The 17,524-nt window shown below is 38.5% G+C and overlaps 1 long non-coding RNA gene across 1 annotated transcript; it reads left to right on the forward strand.

Moving 5' to 3' along the window:
- Positions 1-15,317: 15,317 nt before the first annotated feature.
- Positions 15,318-17,306, forward strand: LOC143887208 (uncharacterized). The gene is made up of 3 exons (XR_013254094.1): positions 15,318-15,365; positions 16,624-16,790; positions 16,867-17,306. It is a non-coding gene; the product is annotated as an uncharacterized LOC143887208 (long non-coding RNA).
- The last annotated feature ends 218 nt before the right edge of the window (positions 17,307-17,524 follow it).

The raw sequence follows: 17,524 nt of genomic DNA on the forward strand, positions 1-17,524 counted from the left end.
GACCCATGTGATTGGGCGCTTAAGCGCACCATAAGGTTGGTGAGCTTAAGCGCACCAACAGTTTCCTCTATATATATATATATATATATATATATATATATATATGGCGAAATTCACCCCAACTTGGTGATTCTAATTGCTGATTGTCAAACTAAGAGACCTGTTTGGACACTAACAAAATGAGAAACAACTTTTTTCGCAAGAGCCTCACATGCAAGGATCTAATAATATCAAACTTAATGACTAGAAACAATGTAGCAAGCACTGTTCTGTCGCAATAATCTTCAACAAAATTATTTCAGACCCTATCACTAAACAACTACGGCATTAGTAAATTTGATTGAACTTGCCCTCGAACACCAAAGAATTGAGAGAATGGTATCACTACCACTGCACTTTGATATTCACATCATCCCCATAGCCTTTCCTTGTTTAATCAGTTCATGAGAGCTTTTTAAGAAATGTAATATCCTATTCACAGCTCTTTAACAACCAAAAGAGTAAAGGGTGGGTGGAATTGATCAAGGAAATGGTATTAACACCACTGTGTCATGATACCTTCACCCGAACACCTCGTCTTTTAATGGCTAAAAGACTGTCAGCATGCTATCACAGTCTCAAAAAATTCTTACAAGCTGACTGAAAAGGAGACAAGTTATGGTCGAGTAAGCACCAAAACATGTGTGTTGATTCCATTTCACAAAGAATAGAAGAGGGGCTGGAATTTTTAGAATTTAGATAGGGTATGATCTGACTTTCCAAACTTCCATGGAACTAGTAAATGGCCAAAACAATTTCAAGCCCTACGCTAGCATGGATGATAACAACAAGCCACAAAATGGTTTAAAACTTGAACTAACATGATGTATATGATTGATTCAATACGTAATTTAAAAGGGGCAGCCGATTACCTGAATTGTTGATTATGGGCTGAAGTTGCTTTAATAAGAACACATTGCCATTACTATTGACACCTCTGCAAATGATGCTATCGGCTTGGGCTTGAAGGAACCATTTCTTCTGCTGACCCAATTGAAGAGTTGCAGAAATTCATGAAATTCTGGAATGAAAGGAGATGGGGGTCTGATCGGTAGAGTAGAGATTGGATTCCGGGCCGGAATTAACGGATATTGCCGGTGTTGGGGTGCTCGGATCCGAGAAATGGTGGTGCCGGCCGAAGTTGGGAGAGGTTGAAGATGGTCGATGGAACGAGATGGGTTTCAAGCTCAAAATAATGGGGGATGGTCGGCAATGGGGAGTGGAAATGGTGATGGAAAGGGGCGGCGAAGATGGTGGCTGGTTTGGATGGTTGAAAATGGTGATGGTGGTTCGGCCAAATAGAGGTCGGAGTGGTGGGAGATGAGGGTGGTGGAGAAGGGTGGCGATGGGAACTTCCTCTCTGCCACTCCCTCTTTTTTTTCTCTATCTCCTCCACCTCCCTGCTGCTCTCCCTCTCTTTTCCCTGTGTGTTGTTGCCCTCTTCCCAAAAAATGAAGAAGCCCTCCCCCTTTGAGAAACCCCAGTTCGATCCTATTATAACAAGGGAAATGATATATTCGAACCCTCTTTTTCCCTACGGACAGCCCCTATCTAGTGTAATTATGAGTACTCTTTTGCACTAGAAGGGGGTGCCCAGGCATCAGTAATGGTAAATAAGAAAAGGAATAATATATTCCACCCCGTCTTTCTATCTTGGACAGCCCAGGCATCAGTAATGGTAAATAAGAAAAAGAATAATATATTCCACCCCTTCTTTCTATCTTGGACAGCTCCCTCTTTGTAGCGCCTTTCAAACCCGTTATTTTATATTAGAAGGGTGGCCTGGGTAGAAAATGGGGGGTTAACATTTAGCTCTTGTTTGTTTATTGCCCATGGGGTTGGTATTAGCACACCCATATTGGATATTTCACCTCCCTCCTGCTTGATTTTGAGATAAAAAAAAAACGGATTAGAGTGCAACTTGGGTTAAATTTTCTCAGAGTTGGGTTGGGCTATTAACTTAGGATCATGTCGGGTTCGGATATTTTGGGAAACTTTAAATTTGGTTCCGGACCTTAGGTTTCGGGAACTTGAGACTTGATTCTGGAAGATAGTGAATTCGGTTTCAGGACTCAGATTTCGAGATTTATTCAATGTTTTTGGGAAATTGGGGCTAGGTCAAAATAGGGTGTCTACAATTGTAAGCTCAGATTTGTGAAGGAAAAGTTAAGGGAATGGGTAAAAGAGAAAAGAGCCTTAGATCAACATCGTAAGAGTTGGTTGGAGATAGGATAGAGGAGATTAATGTTCTTGAGGGTGAGGGGAATGGGAATGTCAACTTGAGAGAGGAGTTAGGTAGAATTAAGGAAGAGCATAATCGTATACTACTGCATGAGGAAATATCTTGGAGACAAAAGTCGAGATTTAAATGGATAACGGAGGGGGATAAGAACACGGCATATTTTCATGCCATGGCTAGTGTTAGGAGGAGGGGTAATAGGATTGAGTTCTTGGAGGATGAGGGTGAAAAAATCACAAATAAGGATGAGATCACTGGGGTGATCTTCGAATTTTATAAGAATTTGTACTCGTCTGATGGTTCTTTAAGACCGACTCCGGAGGAGTTTGACTTTAAGCGCCTAGACGAGGATCAATGCAGAGATTTGGAGAAGCCTTTTGAGGAGGAGGAAATTGAGAGAGGGGTTTTCTCCTTCGGTAGAGATATGGCTCCTGGGCCGGATGGTTTTTGTTTGGCATTCTTCCAAGCATGTTGGCCATATGTGAAGGAAGATTTAGTAAGTTTCTTTAGGGAATTTCATCAGGGCATGATGTTGGACAAGGGTACTGGGGCTACTTTTATTACTCTAGTTCCAAAGGTTGTGGGGGCCTCCAAGATTTCTTATTTTCGACCTATCAGTCTTGTGGGATGTTTGTATAAGATCTTAGCTAGGTGTTAGCGGAGCGTCTTAAAAAAGCTCTCCCCATGATTATCTCTGATAGTCAATGTGCCTTCGTGGCCAAAAGACAAATTTTGGATTGCTCCCTCATTGGGAATGAGGCCATTGATTATTATCGCAGGCTCGGGTTGAAAGGGATCTTGTGTAAATTGGACATGGAAAAAGCATATATATATATATATATATATATATATATATATATATATATATATATATATATATGAGGAAAATGATTGTGAGCTTGAAGCTCATATAGCTTATATGAGCTTGAGGGCCCAAACACATGGGTCCCACATTTTTTGTGGTGATCCAAACCATTCATTTGCAAGGCCCCATCATAGATAGGGTGTGTACCAAAAATCAGCTCCATTGGATCATCCTAACCCCTCCAAAAGCGGAGGGAAAAAATGGGCAGATTTGTGGCAAACGGTGTTTGTCTATTTTGCCCTCCACTTTTGGATGGGTTAGGATGATCCTATGGAGCTGATTTTTTGTACACACTCTATCTATGTAAGGGCCTTTCAAATGAATGCTTCGGATCATCCTAACAATGTGGGCCCACATATGTTTGGGCCCTCAAGCTCATATATGCTATATGAGCTTCAAGCTCACAATTATTTTCCTATATATATATATATATATATATATATATATATATATATATTGCAGAAGAGAAAATGAGAGAATTATTTGAATTTCTCCTAAAATTCTAATGGAATTACACATCAATTTTTTTGACTTTTTTTAACAAAGGCACCCATTCAACCCTCATATTTTCAATCATACCCTCTCCTTTATGCTTTTTAACAAAGGCACCCATTAAAGCCATATAATTTCAATCCTACCCCCCTCCTTTATGCTTTTTGAATAAAATAAGTGGACAAAGACAACATATTCTATGCAAAATTACGGATTGAGGGCAGATGTTACATAATACTACGGATATTTGTGAACATATTACATAATACTACGGATTCAAGACACCTTGAAAAATATTGACGAATTTCGGGCACCTTAAGAGGAACAACATCTTATGGAAACCTCCATAGATTGGAGGGCTACGATCAGCCTATGGAAATGATTTTACTGGCACAACTGATATATGTTGTGTTCCATCACATGGACGGTTTGGATCAACCTATGATGTGGTCCGTACAGTTCTTTGTCGGCCCGTGCATCGCACGGGGGTTTTTGCTAGTATTTATATATAGCAGAAGAGAAAAGGAGAGAATTATTTGAATTTCTCTCAAAATTCTAATAGAATTACACATCACTTTTTTAGACTTTTTTTAACAAAGGCACCCATTCAACCCACATATTTTCAATCCTACCCTCTCCTTTATGTTTTTAAACAAAGGCACCCATTAAAGCCACATAATTTCAATCCTACCCCCTTCCTTTATGCTTTTGTAATAAAAAAAAGTGGACAAAGTCAACATAGTGACGTTTTTTCTTTGCAAAATTACGGATTGGGTACGTATGTTACATAATACTACGGATTTTTGTGAACATATTACATAATACTACGGATTCGGGACGCCTTTCAAATTATTGACGAATTTCGGGCACCTTAAGAGGAACAACATATTATGGAGACCTCTATAGATTGGAGGGTTAGGATCAGCCTATGGAAATGATTTTACGGGCACAACTTATTTCTGTTGTGTTCCATCACATGGACGGTTTGGATCAACCGATGATGTGGTCCGTACAGTTCTTTGTCGGCCCCACATTTATTTGAATTTCTTCCAAAATTCTAATAGAATTACACATTACTTTTTTTTGCTTTTGTTAACAAAGGCCCCCATTAAAGCCCCATATTTTCAATCTTACTCCCTTCACAATACCTATTTTACCATTCTTTATGAATTTTTTATTATACATTTTGTCCACAAAGTCAACATGCTAGCGTTTTTTCTTTACAAAATTACGGATTGAGTGCATATATTACATAATACTACGGATTTTTGTGAACATATTACATAATACTACGGATTCAGGACACCTTTCAAATTATTGATGAATTCCGGGCACCTTAAGAGGAACAACATATTATGGAAACCTCTATAGATTGGAGGGCTAGGATCATCCTATGGAAATGATTTTACGGGCACAACCTATTTCTGTTGTGTTGGATCACATGGATGCCTTGGATCGACCTATGATGTGGTCCGTACAGTTCTTTGTCGGCCCATGCATCGCATGGGGTTTGTTACTAGTGTGTGTGTGTGTAAACACACACACACACCCCCCCACACACACACACATTGGTAATGACACCCCCCTACGACTACTCTACAACTATTCTACGAAGTTGATAACCAAACACTACTTATCGCTCTTCTGTGAGGTAACTTCGAGGAGACTCCAAGACTTGTCTCCTCTATGTGTACTACTCTCACGATGATCTTGGACACGACTAGGCGGGGGAGTAGGCTCTCTCTCGAGCCATCACCAACCTCAAAGAGAAGGAAATGGAGGAAGGAAGGGTTTCTAGGTTTCTAGAAACAGTAACAAATATTTTTATCATGAATTTCTCGGGAATAGTGTATCTCAAATTTCTAATTTTTTGGCTATTTGGTGATTATATCAAGAACAAAATGGAAAAAATTAATTTTTAAAATTATAAAATTATAAAATAAAGAAAAAATTAGGACAATAAATAATGAAAAGTATAGGCTCGACCATGTTTCGAAGTATTCCAAAGCCGCCCTAGATACTTCCTCCCTAGCAAGTCTATCAGCGTCACTATTTTCTGACCTCTTAACATAGCGAAATGAAATTGAGGACCCCTCCACATATCAAAGATCTCGTCTATCCAATGGGTAAACGGCCAAGGAGGCGAGGAACTCCCTCTCAGCCACTTGATAACGCAGAGGGGGTCAACCTCCACCACTATCTTGTCAAGAGACCTTGGGTCCAACATCATTGTACGTTGATGAACCACTCTTATTTCCACCTCATTTGAGTCCGTAAACCCAATCGGGCTTGAAAAGGCTCAAAGCAGTTCACTATAAGGGAATTGCTAGCGTCCATCGCAAAAGGCATTCCGCGACTGGGTCAGTCGCACGTCAGACCAGCCACCTCGTGAATGGAGACAAAAGCTGTTGTCTCCATTCACGAGGTGGCCGGTCTGACATGCAATAGACTGATACAGGAGCATCTCCTTGATACATGACCCTTTAGTGTAGGTATCTTTGCTTGTTCATGTGATGTCTTGTTTAGACATTTTACTTGATGTAATTGTTCTTAATGATCTTTTTTATTTCATTAGGGGTAATTTAGGCATCTCATGTTGTATTAAGAATTGTCTGTATAAAGCCTCTTAGCCTCTCATTTGTAGAAGTTTTAGAATTTAGATTTTTGGAGAAATTCTCTTTTGAGAGAAATTTGAGATAGAGTTTTGGCTCGTCTTTATCCTTCATCTTTTATCGATTAAGGAATTTGAAGATTAGAGTGCTAATCTTTCTTCCATGTCTTTCATCATTTCTTGTTAAATGCAAGAATCATTCGGCGATTCCGCGCTTGATCGAGCTCGTATGCCCCCTCGCTCGTAGCCTTGATCAAAGCATCCGGTGATTCCGCGCTTGATCGAGCTCGTATGCCCCTCGCTCGTAGTGTAGATTAAGATCTATCATTCTATACAAAAAAAGAGGAAAAAAAAATTCATATCTATTCGATCTCCAAGATGGTCGACGAACACTTCCAAATCCAATTGCGTCAATTGGTATCAAAACTAAGATCGCTGGAATTTTTTAATTTCAGCCGGGGTCTTGGGGAGACAAGCGAAGATCCGGGTGTCGATCTGTAAGAACTTCAAATTGGAAATTTTGGATGAAATTTGAAGAAAAACATCTATGCCTATTTCTGTTCTGCATGTGAATTTTTAGATGCTGCTACATCCCCGATAAGTTTTTTCTTTTCATCTGCTATTGATTGCAAATCAATTTAAGTCGGAATTATAGTGAAAATCCATCGACAAAATGAAGTTGCAATTCGCATGGCTGTTTACGGATTGGAACAACAGGGAATTTGAGAAAGGATATTTCATATATGGAATTTACATAAACTCTCGTTCAAATCTGGTCCTGGTGCTTGATTAACAGAACGTTTGGCATTGGATCTGAACGATTGTATTTCAATCCTGAGAAAATGCCACTTGAGTATAGAAATTGAGGTTTCTGTCTTTGCCGGGCACTTTAAACGTTCTAATGGCAGAGGAGAACACCTGTTCTTGAAAATGCCCATTAAATGTGATAAGATCCCAAAATATAATAAGACGAAAATAAGATAAACGTTCTCTTCGAGGGGAACGGTTCCTCCAAATAACCTTTCGTTCCTTACAAAATTTTCATGATAGCCCTCTCTACTCTCACATCTCTATTTATAATCTCCTAATTCTAATTCTAATTGTAATTCTAATTTGAATTCAAATTCAAATTCAAATTAATTGATTAAGAGCCATTATTCAAATTCAACTTAACTAATTAAAAGATTCTCTCCTAATCTACCTCCTAATTACAAGCATTATTTGAATTCAAATTAACTACTAGATTTATTCTTGTCAATCTACCGTTCTTGGCTATTATTCAAATTCAAAAGATCTACGGTTGGATTGTGGTCATGTGGACGGCTAAGATTGATCATACATGATCCTCCTTGGGTTCGTATCATACCACCCACCCCCCATTAAAGGAACCTGGTCCCCCAGGTTCATCTTTGAAGTTATCATCGTCCCGTCCTTCATCAACCTCGTCCGGCCACTTCCCTTCAATTAGAAACAATTGTTGTGTTTTACAATGATGCCCCGGACTAAACTTCTCGTCGCAATTGTAGCATAAACCTTTGTCACGACGTTCTTTAGCCTCAATTGGTGTTAATCGCTTGATAGATGGAGGGGGTTGATTACTTGATCCAGTTAAAGTCTTCACCTCAATTGTAGGATTCCTTGGTGTTGTGGCTCTAGCATGATGGTGTTGTGACAATAGCTTTTCCTCTTGAGATCGAGCAAGGGCAATGGCGTGCATCAAAGTACTCGGATGTTGAACTTCAACCTCAAGACAAATGTCCTCTCTAAGGCCACTGATAAAACAACCCTAGAAGAACGATTCCGTGAGCCCATAGGTGCGGTTGGCGAGCCTTTCAAACTGAAGTTGGTATTCTCGAATGGTGGTCATTTGAGAAAGTCGAATCAATGATCCGGTGAAATCTTCAAATTGGCTCGGTCCAAAACGAACACATAGAGACTCGACAAATTCAGGCCAAGGCGGTGTACCTTTCTTCTTCTCGTACCATTGGTACCATTGGATGGCCTCCTTCTCTAGATGAATAGATGCAATCTATACTCGAGCTTTTTCTTGTATTTGATAAAAAAAAGAAATAATTCTCAGCCCTATAGATCCATCCAGTTGGATCATCCCCATCGAACTTTGGAAGGTCAACCTTGGGTGGGCGTGGGGCTCCATGTTGGTGAAAAGTGTCTTCGTATTGTTGGGTTGGTGGTGGAGGGAGGGATTGAGGTTGGGGCTTGACTGTCGTGATCGGTTCTTGATCGAACCAATCTTTTTTTTGAAAAGGTTGATCGAACCAATCTTCTCTTGCATCACTTGCATTGGCGATGTTACTTGATCAAATTGCTCATGAATCGTCGCTACTAACTCGGCAAAGCGATCCTTCATGCGATCGATCTCCTTCGCAAGCTCCGCATTAGTAACCATGGTGGATCGAATTGCTCTGATACCAGATGATGATAAGATCCCAAAATATAATAAGGCGAAAATAAGATAAATGTTCTCTTCGAGGGGAATGGTTCCTCCAAATAACGTTTCGGTCCTTACAAATTTTTCATGATAGCCCTCTTCACTCTTACATATCTATTTATAATCTCCTAATTCTAATTCAAATTTGAATTCCTTACAAGTTTTTCATGATAGCCCTCTTCACTCTTACATATCTATTTATAATCTCCTAATTCTAATTCAAATTCTAATCCAAATTCAAATTAATTGATTAAGAGCCATTATTCAAATTCAACTTAACAAATAAAAAGATTCTCTCCTAATCTACCTCCTAATTACAATCCATTATTTGAATTCAAATTAACTACTAGATTTATTCTTGTCAATCTACCATTATTGGCTATTATTCAAATTCAAAAGATCTATGGTTGGATTGTGGTCATATGGACGGCTAAGATTGATCATACATGATCCTCCTTGGGTTCGTATCAAAATGTTGCTCTCAATTTGAACTCTGAGAATTCTATGTTAAGCGATCCGTTCTTGTCTTTCTACTCTTACTTGCTACAACTCTGCTGGTTCATGTCCGTTCCTTATGATGCCAAAGCTGAAGCATACCAAAGGATTTGAAGGTGAAACCAATTCTTTTTGACTGGTAATATTCAGGAAGAAATTTTCTAGAAAGGTTGTCAAATTCAATGGTAGAAATCTCGAAGAAAATACTGACATCATCAGATCAGGTCACACTGCAAATTCGGCTGTAATATGTGTGTTTTCGGTTGGAGCATGCAAGCTGTTTGGTGAATTACTTCAATGAGGTCCCTTGAGTATAACATACACGATTTCCTCCTGTTTATCTGTTCAATTTGGGACCTCATCTGAATTCCTCCTGAATTTGGAAAGAACTCCATCTTTAGAACATCAGAGTGCTGCCTTACAATGGGAATGTGCTGTCTTTTGATTACTATTGGAATGTTTCAAAGCCCAAAGTGGACTTTAGGAGCACCATTCTACCATTGAACCGTGCATACAATCCATGACATGTTCAGCTAGATACAATTCCTCGGTGTTTAGATCTTGTGATATTGTTTTAAAAGATGCAGGAATTTTTTAGCTTCAATGATAAGCCATTCATATTTCTGTTGTTCGTGTACCACTAAGATGTATTTTACATGGTTTTTGTGAGCTGCATGCATCCATTGCTTTTGACTTCTTATGCCTGTTGTTGGATGGAGTGCATGTGAGAGCATTTACAAGTATCTTTTGTACAAACATGTACCAATCCCTGTAAAAAGACTTTGGACTCCCTAAGAAAACTGCAAGCACCTTACATTAGCAGAATTCTGCTAATGTAAGGCAGAATTCTGCTAAATTTAGCATATTCTTGGCCTATGTAACCTTGCCTACTTAAACCCAAAAGAAGGAGATATTTTCCATCTTCATTTCTGTAACGTGAAAAAGAGAGGAAAAGGAGAATAGTGAGTTAGGGCTACGCTCCCCCTCACTGAAGTATTTATACAATAAAAGAAGTCTACAATGACAAGAATGCCCCTAATAGGCTTATTCTAACAATTTCTTCAAACCTTCAGTAGCCTTCATTTCATAAGGCAGTTTAAAGTACATTTTCAGTAAATTACCCAAGGTTTCTCTTCAGAGAAAAAGAAACAGGAAGATGCCCAATTCCATCTAATAGACATGTACTCACAGGAAAAAAGAAGAAGAAATGATAGACATGAAAGCTGAACAACCAAAATATGTGGTTAACTTTATGAGAGATGTATAATGATGTGAAGATCGACTTCTTACTTCACAAAATTTGGTTGTCCCTCTGCACCCAGCTTCTTCCCAAAGTCAGAAGTCACAACTGGTAGCAATTCATGGCTACATACATTATTAAAATGAGAACAAGAACTTGATATAAAGAGAGTGAGAATGAAATTGTGCCATATAATGGAAAAGAAAAACAAAATGTGTTAAGCTAATTTTTTGAATGATAATGACAAAACACAAACATTCATGCTTCCCATACAATGAAGCTTTTGCTAGGCCAACGATAATGTAACTTTAGCTTCGTCGGATTGGATGCTCAACTTGGATTTTATCCAAGATTATAATATCTAATAATCTGTGCTATTCTAATGTTTTTTTGTTCTGAGATGCTTTAGACATCAATTTGGCATAGCATATCAGTATGCACAACAGAAATGTGGTATATATGCTGATGGGAATAGTTGTGGGAAGCATGGTTTCAAATTTCTGTTTCAAAATGAGTTTCGGTCCTCATCGAAACTGAAATTTGGAACGAAATCCGACAAAATCAAATTAAATAAAATTTTATGCCGTAAATGATTTCGCTGAAATTACTGAAATTTCGGGATACTATTAAAGTCGAAATAAAGTAACTTTCGGGTATATGGCATTTCGGTTTCGCTCTCAGCCGAAAAATTTCGGCTTTGGGTCAAAATTTAAAACCATGGTGGTAAGTGGCTATCCATGTCTTAATCGAGGTGTACCAATTTGATGTAGGAAAGAACTGATAATGACTCTTATAGTTCAGAATTTTTGAACTAGTATGAACTACCAGTTGAAAAATTCTCTCCTTGTTGAGGTTTAATTCCTTTTCCACATCAAATGTTTCCAACCCCTTGGGAATCCTAATAGTCTTGAGAGAAGACCGAGTTTATGAAGAATATTACTCAGCGCTTGAAATTTAACTCTTCAAGAACTTGCAACAATTACACTTTGAGAAGATTGTAAACTAGTTACTCTATGCCTGAGATTAGCTTTAAGCACTAAATAAAAACCATGGGGTTCTTTTTCCCATTAACAGAAAACATAAGCTCAAAGAGAAGCCAACATGAATATATATATATATATATATATATAGAGAGAGAGAGAGAGAGAGAGAGAGAGAGAGAGAGAGAGAGAGAGAGAGAGAGATACTATAAAAAAAATCTACCTTAAAAAACTAATTACAAAAGATCAACCTTGAAACTTATTAAAAATCAAATCAAATGGTATTCAAACACGATTCTCACCTCTAACTAGAGATTCTTCGAGACGTAGGGTTTGTAAGATGGAGTTAGGGTTCCTTGACAGGTAGGATCTGTTGAGAGAGAAATGGAGTTAGGGTTCGTGAGAGCTAGGGTTGGTTGAGAGAGAGATATGGAGTTAGGGTTCGTGAGAGGTAGGGTTTGTTGAGAGAGAGAGAGCTAGGTTTCACTTTGAGAATTTGGTGATTGTTGCTGTAGTTATTTTACTTTGAAATTGAATAATCGGATTATAATATATAAGCGATTAATATATATCTGAACCGAACGCCATTTTTTCATAATCAATTGTATAAGTGGTACTGCTTCACAATAGCTCGGGCTGCAACTCGGGTCGGGCGGGTCGGGTTTTGGAGAACCCAACCCTACCCGAGAAATATCTCGGGTCAGGTCGGTTCGAGTCGTGTCGGGTTGGGTTTTTTCACGTTGACGCAATTTTTTAAGGAAAATTCTTATTTGGCAAGACAACTCAACTCATAGAAGCAGAAATTACACTCACATTACACTTGAATCAAACAATGATGTAATTACACTTGAATCAAACAATGTTTTAATCAAACAATGTTGTAATTACAATCAAACAATGCTGAATCAAACACTTAAATCAACTCAATTCATAGAAGCAGAAATTACACTCACATACAATAACAGTGGGTGCGTGGGTTTTCACTTTTAACTTTTAACTTTTAACTAACAATAGAAAAAAATGTACATACTATAACTTATGTAACTCGGGTCGGGTTGGGTTGGGCCCCTTCAAACCCGGCTCGACCCGAGATTCATGCGGGCTTTTGAATGCTCAACCCGGCTCGACCCGAAACCCATGAAACCTGAACCCAACCCAGGCTATTTTCGGGTCGGGTCGATGCGGGTGGGGTAAAACCCGGCTCGAGTTGCAGCCCTAACAATAGCATATTCATAATCCCAAACGAACAGGGCCTTAAAGAGGTGATTGTCTGAGGTTATTAACAAGCTAGTGGCTTTCATTTTTTGGCATGAAAATCAATCCCTAGCCTTATTTGTAAGCAAGACATGCCTGAAGGAGATCAAGGCAATAGAGACCACATTCTTTATCGACAGAACCATGGGATCCGAAGAAATTGGCAAGACTAAGTGGTGCCATCTACAGTCTTGTATATTTCAGGATTTTCTCACCTAGTATCTCAAGTATGGTCAATTTTTTTAGGCTGCTGTATACTTTGCCCATATCTTTCACAAGGATATATCTTTGAATTCAGTAAGGATTTTCTAGCCAAATTGCCCAAGTGTTGGCTGCGAATCACATTTCAACATAACAAGGAATCAATGACTTGCCATTTATTCTCCTCGTTGATCGGCATTGCCACTACTTGAGGGGAAATAAGTCGGCTTCTCTTGGCTTTTTGCAGCCATCTGCTACAGCAGGATTCAGTTTTGAAGGAGTTTGGAGCTGTGACCGTTGGCAATTTAAGGCTGATCATATGACATGTAGGTCTCTATAGGAGGATTTGGTGAGAGCAACTTTCCAACCTAGGCTCTTTATGCAGACTTGCAATTGCACTTGCAAAGAGAGTTGGCGAGTTGTGAAGGAAATTGATTGAATTGAATGCAACGAGAATGCTTTATATATATATATATATATATATATATATATATACCCTATCTATGTTAGGACCTATCATATGAATGCTTTGGATCATCCAAACAGCGTGGGCCCACTGTGTTTTTTTAAAGGGAGGAGTAGATAAGCTTATCTAGGGGAGAGACTAGAGACACTTTCCTCATATCCTAACATAGATAGGGTGTGCCCAAAAAATCAGCACCAAAGGGTCATCCTAGAACTTCATTTTGTTGGGCACACCGTGTCCAAAATGGACGCATATAAACGTGGACGTTTATATGTGTCCATTCTGGGTACCACAAGGCACCACAAAATGAAGTTCTAGGATGACCCTTTGGTGCTGATTTTTTGGGCACACCCTATCTATGTTAGGACCTATCAAATGAATGCTTTGGATCATCCAAACAGCGTGGGCCCACTGTGTTTTTTTAAAGGGAGGAGTAGATAAGCTTATCTAGGGGAGAGACTAGAGACACTTTCCTCACATATATATATATATATATATATATATATATATATATATATATATATATATATATATATATATATATATATATATATAGAGAGAGAGAGAGAGAGAGAGAGAGAGAGAGAGAGAGAGAGAGAGAGAGAGAGAGAACGGTTCCTACACATATGTGTAGAGAGTTCTCTACACACTAGCTTAAAATACAGTGGGGGCCCACATTGTTTGGGTGATCGAAGCCATCCATTTTAAAGGCCCTCACATAGATAGGGTGTCTACAAAAAATCAGATCCATAGGATCATCCCAACCCTACGATTTGTGGAGGTAAAATGGATGTCTTTAAACCTTCACAAATTAGTCCATTTTTTGCCTCCACAGTTTGAATGGTTAGGATGATCCTGTGGATCTGATTTTTTGTGGACACCCTATCTATGAGAGGGCCTTAAAAATGAATGGTTTGGATCACCCAAATAATGTGGCCCCCACTCTATTTTAAGCTAGTGTGTAGATAACTTATCTACACATGTGTGTAGGAACCGTTCTCTCATATGTGTGTGTGTGTGTGTGTGTATATATATATATATATATATATATATATATATATATATATATATATATATATATATAGAGAGAGAGGAAAAGGATTGTGAGCTTGAGCGCTGGATCCTTATGGTGCGCTTGAGCTCTCAAACCCATGTGGCCCACATTGTTAGGATGACCCAAAGCATTCATTTGAAAGGCCCTTACATAGATAGGGTGTGTACAAAAAATCAGCTCCATAGGATCATCCTAACCCATCCATTTGTGGAGGTCAAAATGGACAGACCACAAATCTGCCCATTTTTGCCCTCCACTTTTGGAGGGGTTAGGATGTTTCAATGGAGCTGATTTTTGGTACACACCCTATCTATGATAGGGCCTTGCAAATGAATGGTTTGGATCCTCACAGAAATTGTGGGACCCATGTGATTGGTGCACTCAAGCGCACCATTTCATTACAGCGCTCAAGCGCACCAACACATACCTCATATATATATATATATATATATATATATATATATATATATATATATATATATATATGAGAAAAGTGAGTCTGGTCGGCAGACCAGAAAACCCCATTCTGGTCCTTCCACTCTGTAAGCCGTTAGATCATAAGTAATAAATCCTGGCCATTGTTGCTTTTGAGAAAAAAACGAATGGCAAAAACCCATTCTTCTCTACTCAGTTGCAGAGGTTCATTAGAAAAAAACGACGAAGCAAAAACCCATTCATCTCTACAAAGTTGCAGAGGTTCATTTGCAAACCCACGACGAAGCAAAAACCCATTCATCTCTACAAAGTTGCAGACCTCCATTTGCAAACCCACGACGAAGCAAACCCACCTCCATATATATAACAGGTACTTTCTCTCTGACTCTCTTCTCTTCGTTTTTTTTTCACTTTTGAAGCAATCGATTGAATGGGAGGGTTTTGTTTTTCCGGAAAGATCTGTAGAGAAGACGACGAAAACCCATTCGATCTGTAGAGTTGCAGAGCTCCATTTGCAAACCCACGACGAAAACCCATTTGCACAGGTACTTTCTCCCTGACTCTCTTCTCTTCGTTTTTTTTTCTTTTGAAGCAATCGATTGAATGGGTGGTTTTTTTTTTTCCGGAAAGATCTGTAGAGAAGAAGGGTACGGTTTTTTTTTTAGATAACCCATTTCAAAACCCATTTGAAGATAACCCATACGGTTTTTTTTGGGTTCGATCTGTAGAGAAGAAGGGTACGGTTTTTTTTGAGATAAAAACCCTAGCTGCTGTTTTTAAGATTTTTTTCCTTTTTCCATTCGTAGCTGCTGTTTTGGTTTTTCCTGTTTAGAGGGTTTAGTCCCTTAAGTTTGTTTAGAGGGTTCTTTTTCCTTTTTTGCTTATCTTCTAATCTCGTTTCTCTCTGTCATTTCACTATAATAGGTTTATGTTTTTACTCTGTTTTGCTTCCAGCCTATTATAAGTTGGTAACGTAAATGAAAATTCCCAAATTTTGCTGTGTATAATAATAATACACTGCCATTGAAAAGTGATGGAAGAAGACTTTCTTGGCATTATATTTCGCACTTTTCTCTTTCTGTTGTTTTCTTAGACAATTGTGTGCAGGTTGAGAGAGATTTGCTTGTAGTTTTGTGTCTGGGTTCCAAGTGGTTGGAATTGTTGACCTTTTCAAAAGTAGCAGTTTTGGTGAAAGCTTACTCACACATTGCAGCTGGAAATTAGGATTGGATCTAGGGTTCCCAATGGATCTAGTTTCATCTTATACCCTATAATTTGGTATAAGATGAAAGTAGTGTTTTCCACTCAATAAATCTATGTTCATTTACTTTAAATTAAATGGCAGAGGAGGAACTAGGGCTTTTTTACAACTAGTAAGAACTGATTTATTCTATGTGCTCAGATGTTCAGAACTATGTGCTCACATGTTCTACTCTGTTTTACTTGTTGTTAAATACATGGCATTTAATTTTGTTGGCATTGAGAGGCAGTTATTTTGCTCAGATTTCAGAAACCACAATCTTGGGTTTGGGGTTCATAAATGTTTAGATATTTGCATTTCTCACTTTTTATTTATTTCTTTTGAATCTGATGTGGGAGGCCTTGACTTTGATGTGATGATCCTGCCATTCTACTTTCCGAGTTGTATTGTCGTAGCTCATTTTTTTATTGTCAATGAACATCAAAAATAGATTGAACTGATTTTTAGAGGTTTTGACAAATACTCGGATGATCTCATCTTTCCGGTTCATTTCACAAGGTTTTTCCATATAGCTTGGTGCATGTTCTTATTTAATTTTGCAGGAAGGTAAAATAAATTGATGGCTTCATCTTCAAATAGTGATGGAAGGTCAAGTATGTTCAGAATCCCCGTACTTAAATGTAAATGTCAGAAGAAAGCTACCTTGAAAATAGCTGAGACTGATGTGAATGATAACCAAGAACGGGTCTTCTACTCCTGTCATTTCAATGTAAGTATTGAAGTTTATTTGAAATTTTTTTTCTTGGCAATTTCAAAGGTCCAACTTACATCTGTATAACGCGCAGGATGGTATTACATGGAGGTGCAATTATTTTTTATGGGTGGATGATGTTTTAAACAAGCCAGAATTTGGGTGCCAGAGGGAATCCAATAACCATCAGAGAAGGTTGGGAGATGAGGTAGCCAGATTGAATATGTCGACGCAAGAGACGAAGGAAGCTGTAGCTGAATTGGGAGATGCATTATCCAGATTGGTTGGGTGCCAGAGGGAATCCAATAACCATCTGAGAAGCTTGGGAGATGAGTTATCCAGATTGAACATGTCGATGCAAGAGACGAATGAAGCAGTAGGTGAATTAAAGGTGTTGTTGCGACGCTCGAAAGTACTTGAGAATGAAAAGGGGTGGAATAAAGCAGTTGGAGTTCTTGCCTTTTTGTTCTTGACTTTTTGGTACCTATTTCAGGGTTTTTGAAAATGAAATGACTATCTGTAGGAATACGTTGTAAAGAGTGTGTTTTTGTTCTTGTTTTCTTGTTATTTCTTGAAGCGTAGTAAGACTTGTCTTTTTTATTTCGAAACACCATTATCTATTGCACCTATGTTCTTGTCTTCTATACTTTTTTATTTCGAAACACCATTATCTATTGCACCTATGTTCGTCATGGTCCCCACCACATGATTAATTTGAATGATCTGAACCCTTCATTTGAAGGGCCAGTGTG

Source organism: Tasmannia lanceolata, unplaced genomic scaffold (assembly GCF_043159265.1).
Source record: "Tasmannia lanceolata isolate RefF3 unplaced genomic scaffold, GAP_Taslan_0.1 ptg000012l, whole genome shotgun sequence".
Classification (NCBI taxonomy): Eukaryota; Viridiplantae; Streptophyta; class Magnoliopsida; order Canellales; family Winteraceae; genus Tasmannia; species Tasmannia lanceolata.